We start from the raw sequence: 7,757 nt of genomic DNA on the forward strand, positions 1-7,757 counted from the left end.
CCTACTCAGGCCGGTTTCTGCTTCCCTAACTAATCTCTATGAAACTCTTGCAAAAAGAGCATTTGGGGTGATCGAGCACAGATGAGTGGTGGAACTGAACTAAGGAAGGTTGTTCCATTTTCCACCTGTCACTCTGTGAGCACAGCAGGCTGGACCACCAACATCAAGCACACATCTGTGGCAGATAGGAAACTTCCCCAGAATTCATTTTGTCAGTGCAAAACTCCAGGCTGGGTACCTCCTCAAAGTTATTTGAACTGCACAGACTCCCTTTGTTTACCTGTGGGCATGGCCTTTGGACCAGGATTGGTCCACACATCACTTACTGGGGACACAAAGAAATCACTGCTAGAATAGACGTGCTGGATGTGCCAATCAAGGTAGCAGGTACATGCTCATTGTCCATTCAGTTGTCAGCCAGGGTCCTGGGGAATTTGTGGGAGCGGGTGATGATGGACGGAAAGTCAGTTGCTCAGCATGAAAACACCTAAAGTGCCTATACACCAACTCTCACCCAGTGACCAAAAGCCACATTCTTTCAGTCCGTGGCAAGCGGAGCCTTTGCCATTTGACTCCATGGGTCAGCAAAGAGATGAAAACAGATGTTGTTAGGCCTGGGTTTTAATATGGCAAGAGCAAGGTGAGCCTCATAAGAACAATAGCACACACCTCTCCTGAATGGTCCAGGCAGGCACTTTCAAATCAGTGCCCCAGGTCTGAGAGTCAGTAGACAAGCCATCTTCAAAACCACCATGGGCTCTGCTGACTTTGTTGTGAGACTCATCTATCACCCCACACACACACACACACACACACACAACACACACACAGAGCTCAGTCTCCACATAAGAATACACGATGCATTCCTAGAATCAAAACCAGGAGCCATTCCCTGTCCCTGGGAGCCACCAGAGAAGCAAGCTCTGATCTCCCAAGAACAGGAGAGAAATAAAACCACAAGAACTCTGCCAGGATACTTGCAGTCATCCTAAGTAGACTGAAACAATTTCAGAGAAAGTACCCAAAAAGCTTAGGCCAACCAAACTGGGAACATCACTCAAAGTATCTCTAAAATAAATTAATATCTCTGAAGCCCATAATGGCTTTCTGATGACCGTCTAGAGATTTAAAGAGAAAAATTCCCGGCTAATGTCAATCAGCTCTGGACAGACTCAGCACAGTCTACTCTCCTTCCATAGGCAGTCCATGACAAATGCCGTCAGCAGACATGGCTCCAGCTACCCTTCAAATACCCGTGTCTGTAGTCACCACAGCTCTCCAGTGGCATCGCAGTCACAGTGAGACCATATTCAGCTCAGCTAAGGGGGTAAGAGTTTCCATCCAGGCTTGGGATTTCTGAGGAAACATTTCATGTCAAGGACTATGATAGTTTGAAATTCTGAAAGAAAATATATTCTCTATGCCTATGTTTTCAGCAGAACTGCCTCTGTTATATTGCAAATGTCTGGGCTCAAGGGCATTATTTGTTCAACAGACACACACAGTAGTAATACCTTAATGAGGATTCTATTGATAGGTAAAAATCAGTTTTTGTTTAAGCACATTTTTGTTGGCATTCATCTTAGCTTCTCCAATTTATGACCTCTTCTTTTTAAAATTATTTCTCTCTCTCTCTCTCTCTCTCTCTCTCTCTCTCTCTCTCTCTCTCTCTCTCTGTGTGTGTGTGTGTTTGTGTGTGTGTGTGTGTGTGAATACAACCTTCCAAATGCATTCAGTGTGGCTCATATGGTATATATGACTAGGGGTGATCACTTAGGATTGAATAACCTGTCAGAGGGCCAAGCATAAGGGCCAACTGTTAAAGCCATGTTTGAATAAAACAGATATACACAAACTGGAACCAATCTACGGGTGGGAGTCTTATGAGACTTTTCCTCATCGTCTTGAGGGAATGGCAACTGTTGTTGTCACTGCGCAGGTCTTGTTTAGACAATCATAATGTTAAGATTCCCTGGGTTGAGCACACTTCTTAACGTATGTATTTTAATTGCTTTCCTTATTTTTTTTTAATTTTTTCTTTTAGATTTATTTATTTTTATTTTCATTTGTATTAGTGCTTTGCCTGAATATATCTAAGTACACTTTGTGTATTTCTAGTGCCTATAGAGACTAGAAAAAGGGTACCCTACACCCCCAAAACTGGACTTACTGGTGGTAGTAAACTACCATGTGAGTACTGAGAACCAAATCTGAGTCTTTTGTGGAGCAGCCAGAGCTCTTAACTTCTGAGCTGCCTCTCTAGCCCCTTCCAGAGTTCTGTTAACAAATATTTGTTGTCTAAACTGGAGGTGCTAGGCATGTGCTAGATTTTAGGTGCCATCACAAGAAAAGGTAGCAACTATTCTAATCTTACTACTTGCTCTTAAGTCAGTAGCTCTCAGCCTTCCTACTGCTGCAAACCTTTAATACAGTTCCTCCTATTCTGGTGACCCCCTGTACTGGCTGGTTTTGTGTGTCAACTTGACATAGCTGGAGTTATCAGAGAGAAAGGAGCTTCAGTTGAGGAAATGCCTCCATGAGATCCAGCTGTAAGGCATTTCCTCAATTAGTGATCAAGAGGGAAAAGTCCCTTGTGGGTGGGACCATCTCTGGGCTGGTAGTCTTGGTTCTATAAGAGCAGGCTGAACAAGCCAGGGGAAGCAAGTCAATAAAGAACATCCCTCCATGGCTCCTGATTCCGGACCTGCTTTAGTTCCAGTCCTGACTTCCTTGGTGATGAACAGCAGCATGGAAGTGTAAGCAAAATAAACCCTTTCCTCCCCAACTTGTTTCTTGGTCATGATGTTTGTGCAGGAATAGAAACCCTGACTAAGACACCCCCCTAACCATTAAATCATTACATTGCTATTCATAACTGTAATTTTGCTGCTGTTATGAATTGTAATGTAAATATCTGGGTTTTCTGATGGTCTTAGGTGACCCCTGTGGAAGAGGTGACTCCTAAAAAGAAGTTGAGAACCCTTGTCATAAGTGATACTATTTGTGATTCTATTTAGTTGGGCAGCTGCTTGGACCCGGGAAGCCTTTCAGAGCTTTCTACTCAACCACAAAAACAGATTATATTTACAACCAGAGAAAAGGAAGAGGCCAGCAGGAAATTGAGGATAGAGACAGCCTGATTTGTTATAGTCTGTGCAGATCTGTTTTATTCAAACATGGCTTGAAAAGTTGCCCCTTGTCATTGGCTGACTTTCAGCTGCTTGGTTTCACTCCACTTGTATATTGAGTTGGTTTTCAGTTCGCTGTGTACTGAAAAACCTTTGGACCTTTGTGTTTTGAGGCAGCTTATACCCAGACTAAGAGTACAGCAATGAGCTGAGGTCATCTCTCCTATCCTGTTACAGGTATCAAATGAAGAAAGCCACAAAGAATGCTTCTACCCGTGAATACTTGGTTTTATTACCATGTGCCATTAAGTGACAACCCACTGTCCTTATGTCCTTCACACGACCTGGGAATCCTCTAAATGGCTACTAACACCTTCCTTTCTTTCTTTCCTTCTTTCTTTCTTTCTTCCTTCCTTTCTTCCTTTCTTCCTTTCTTCCTTTCTTCCTTCCTTCCTTCCTTCCTTCCTTCCTTCCTTCCTTTCTTTCTTTCCTCCTTTCTTCCTTTCTTCCTTTCTTCCTTCCTTCCTTCCTTCCTTCCTTTCTAAAGAAGAATTTATTTGAGTTTATGGTTCTGGAGGAACAAGAGTCTGTCATGGCAGGGAGGCATTAGGGCAAGCAACAGTCCTGGAGCTGGAGCAAGATGGTGAGAGCACATCCTTTGTGCAAGCACTAAGCAGAGATGGCATTTTAAGTAACTTTTAAGTAAATAACTCATGGGGAGAAGAGATTAATACAATGATATCCTAATTGGCTTTTATCACGTAATTCTGAAAATACATCAGAAAGAGCATCCTGGACATGTTTTTGATGCCTCTAGAACTAGATTCTTCTCCTGCTCCTATCCATAGAACTGGTCTCCTCAGAGCTCTTGATATACCTGGGAATCCCCACTGGTTCCTTCTTATGTTTTCTTTGTCGTGTTTATTGTCCTAGTCCCTCCACCTTGTCTGCAGCTCAGTGTTCAGTCCTCTCCTGGTCTTTCTTATTTCATCAAGCTGTTTCTGTTCCCACACTCTGGGGTTATAGGCAGGCTGTCATTCCCAAGGAACATTTACCCAAGTTCTGTGAATCCACATGCTGGTCTGGTCTTCAGGCTTGCATAACAAGAGTTTCACACACTGAGCCATCCCCTCACCCCCAAATCAGGGTTCTTAAAGGGTGATAGTGAGAAAAATAAGGTGTGCTTGCTTCCACAGCACGTATCCTAAAGTTGGAAGGATACAGAGGAGATTAACATGGTCTCGGTGTAAGAACAACAACAACAAAAATAAATAAATTAATTAATTAAATTAAATTCCTGGAGCATTCCACAGTTTCCAAAATCCCATGACTGGAGAAACTCTAGGACTGAGATGAAAGCCTACTGGTGTTTGCTAGATGGACATGTTGTCAAATTGCTTGCTAAATATTTATGCTTTATGCACATAGATCTGTATTACTCTTGCTCAGAGTAGCCTCTATTTGCAACCGGTCAATGCAGAGACTCATGATTGGCACTGAGCATACATGGCCATGAGTATTCCTCATCCCTGAATGGGGGTATCTATGTCAACCCCTCCCTGCAAGGTTCCAGGTGTGCCATGGAAGAAGGGTGGAAAGAATCTAAGAGCTGAAGGATGAAGGGAAGTGGAATGAACTGCTGCCTGTTGGAAATGGCAGGGGCAGCCCACTCATAACTCAGTAGCTGTGGTTATCAACAAGGTGAAGCTATTGAAAATACCAGTGTGGATGAGGAGAGGGCCATGAGACCATGACCCCATACTGGGGTGTTACTGGCATGATGGCTGTTGGAAGGGAGACAGTTCTGTGGGGGTTGCAGCTACTGATACTTTACCCATGCTCCTACGGATGGCTTCATATCCATGTGTATGTGTGCATCCCTAATTAGACTCAGCAGGATTTTTTTTTTAAAGAAGACAAAGTTAGGAAAGTGCATGTTGGGAGATTGAGGGAGAATTGGACTGCAGAGATAAGCAATGGACACAATCAAAATGCTTTCTACACATGCATAAAATTCTCAAAGAAATAAATTTAAAATACTACTTTTACAAAAGATAGAAAAATAAATTATACAATTAAAAGGTGTGTAAATGTCTCATCAGAGAACACGACTCAGTATCTTGTAGTCAATACAGGCTAAGACAAGAGTGAGCACCACTGGAGACTGAGTTTTCTCGTCACTGGGACAAAATACGTGATGGAAGACTTAGGGCAAAGGATTCTTTCAGCTCACATGTTCATGGTAGAGAAGGCATGGTAGAGAAGATCACTCTGGAAAGGACAGCTCCTGTTCTTGGGGAGGACACCCCCTGTTCATGGGGAGGACAGAACTTGTTCATGTGGAGGGCGGCACCTGCCTTGGGGATAGGCTTGTTCACATTTCAGTGGCAAGTGAGAACACAGAGTCTGGGCTAGAACCTGAACCACACTTGATCTATAAGATCCAGCCCAGCAACCCATTTTGTCCAATGAGGCCCACTTTCTAAAGACTCCAGAACTTGTCTAAAAGCACCACGACAATGTGGAACATAATTCATGCTCCCGTTATATGAATAGCATTCTGGAATTTAAATTATAGTGATGTTCTGATGTTATAGGTTATAGGGAGAAGGAAATGGAGGCTGGAATTAACTTTATTTATTTATTTATTTATTTATTTATTTATTTATTTACACTGAACACTTAGATATGAGGCAAAGGCTTGGTTTGTTTTTTTTTTTTTTGTGGTTTTTTTTTTCCAGCTTACATTTATTTTAAAATGCAAAGGCTTCTTCAGGTTCCCATTATTACTTAGAGTTCAGCAGGCATCTTCACCCTGACTTCTTTTACTTGCTTAGAAGTTTACAAAAAGAGAGCTTGTGGTCTCTCATGACCAGTTGGACTTGACAGGGTAATGGACCACACCGAGAAGAGAGGTTAAGAGCCTTCAACTTAAAGCCACTTCCAGGCAGTTTTTAAAGACCACTCCACATACATTTAGTCCTAGATTAAAAAAAATCATGATTATTTGACAGGAAAATGTGGTCACATTGATGGGAAAGTATTAGCTCAAGATCTCAGCACGCTGAAAGGGGAGGCAATGTAGAGAGTGAGACAGTGTAGAGAAAAAAACCATCTGTAAATCTATTATCAGTTTTCACTGGCTGTTTTACGGAGAGCAATTGGAGACTTGTGACTGACGCTGATTTCGGCTTCCTGCCCAGTGCATGTGGGCTAGAACCATTAATCAGTCAGTTAAAAGCTGAGCATGGTTTTATTTTATATTTCAAATTGAACTTTCCAGATGGCAGTGAGTTTGGGAGCTTGAGAGCCTTCCTGCCTTTCTATGCATTTTATTTTTCTGTTTTGAAGCCTTAGTGAATCCGCTGGATCAGGCTCACAGGATCCTGGTGTGTCTCTAAGTCCTTGGAGTTTGCACAGGCAGTGGGCTTATCCTGCCTCTTCAAACAGTCTTGTGGTTTGCTGCATTGACAGAGTACTACAGATGCTACACTTAATTAACTGACCAATTTGTTTCCCCATCTTTTTACGACACTCCCTTGAGACAAATCACATTGATGGAAATGGTGCTTGTGGGTGCTGACATGCATTCTGCTCGTTTCTAAGGAAGATGCCATGAAGTGCATTTAAGCTACTTCCTTGCCAATAAGGGATTATATTTATAATATAGAATTTTTAAACAGGGTAAGCAGTGATAATCTCTCTCTCTCTCTCTCTCTCTCTCTCTCTCTCTCTCTCTCTGTGTGTGTGTGTGTGTGTGTGTGTGTGTGTGTGTGTGTGTGTGTGTCTGTCTGTCTATGTCTGTGTGTGTCTGTGTCTATGTCTGTGTCTGTGTGGTATGAAGCCATTATAAGTTCATTCAAAAGACTGACTGCTCCTCAGAGGGACTCATAACAAGAAATAGAGAAGCTGTGCAAATTGGTTGACCATCATGGACTCTAAAAGTACAAGATGAAGGAGAAAATATCTCAACGCTACTATCTCACTGACCTAAGTGCCCTGAGCTTTGGTGTTGGCTGATCGCTACCCTCCTCTGTGAGGAATCATCTCACTGTGCGTCTCTGTGATGATGAGCCCACAATCTACCACTTACTCTTTAGCAATTTAATCATCTGAATATATGCAAAATTGTAGAAACACCGGGAGCTCACAAGTTTCAATATTTAGTATGTCTAGTGTTAGAAACTTCACTTTTCTCCTTTAAACAATTTCATTGAAGCCCAATAACTTCAGTGTCTGACTGATGAGTTTGGGCAACTGAGTTTTATGCTGCAACCACAACCATGTTCAAGATCCAGACCCATTGTGTCCTCCAAGAAATGTTCCTCATAGCCTCTGTTATTGTCTCTCAGACCATCCCCCACTGACACACCAATTGTATTCATAAGTCTCCTGAAAGAAAACCCCAGTACCAAGAGTTGGCTCCCATCCTGTGATATATAGGCCAGGGAGCCTGTGCAGTCAACAAGATGGGTAATTGTCCTTGATATTCACTACATGCCAGAACGAGATGGTTAGGAGCCTATATCTGGTAGTTCATACATGTTGGTTATACGACATGAAGAAATAAAGCTAGAGCCCAGTCGGAGGCACTCTTCCTGATTGTGAGCATTGATAGTGCAAGAAGGT

The 7,757-nt window shown here is 42.5% G+C and overlaps 1 non-coding gene across 1 annotated transcript; it reads left to right on the forward strand.

Moving 5' to 3' along the window:
* The first annotated feature begins 4,308 nt into the window (after positions 1-4,308).
* On the forward strand, positions 4,309-4,414 carry LOC115029947. The gene has a single exon (XR_003835503.1). It is a non-coding gene; the product is annotated as a U6 spliceosomal RNA (small nuclear RNA).
* The last annotated feature ends 3,343 nt before the right edge of the window (positions 4,415-7,757 follow it).

Source organism: Mus caroli, chromosome 18, assembly GCF_900094665.2.
Source record: "Mus caroli chromosome 18, CAROLI_EIJ_v1.1, whole genome shotgun sequence".
NCBI lineage: Eukaryota > Metazoa > Chordata > Mammalia > Rodentia > Muridae > Mus > Mus caroli.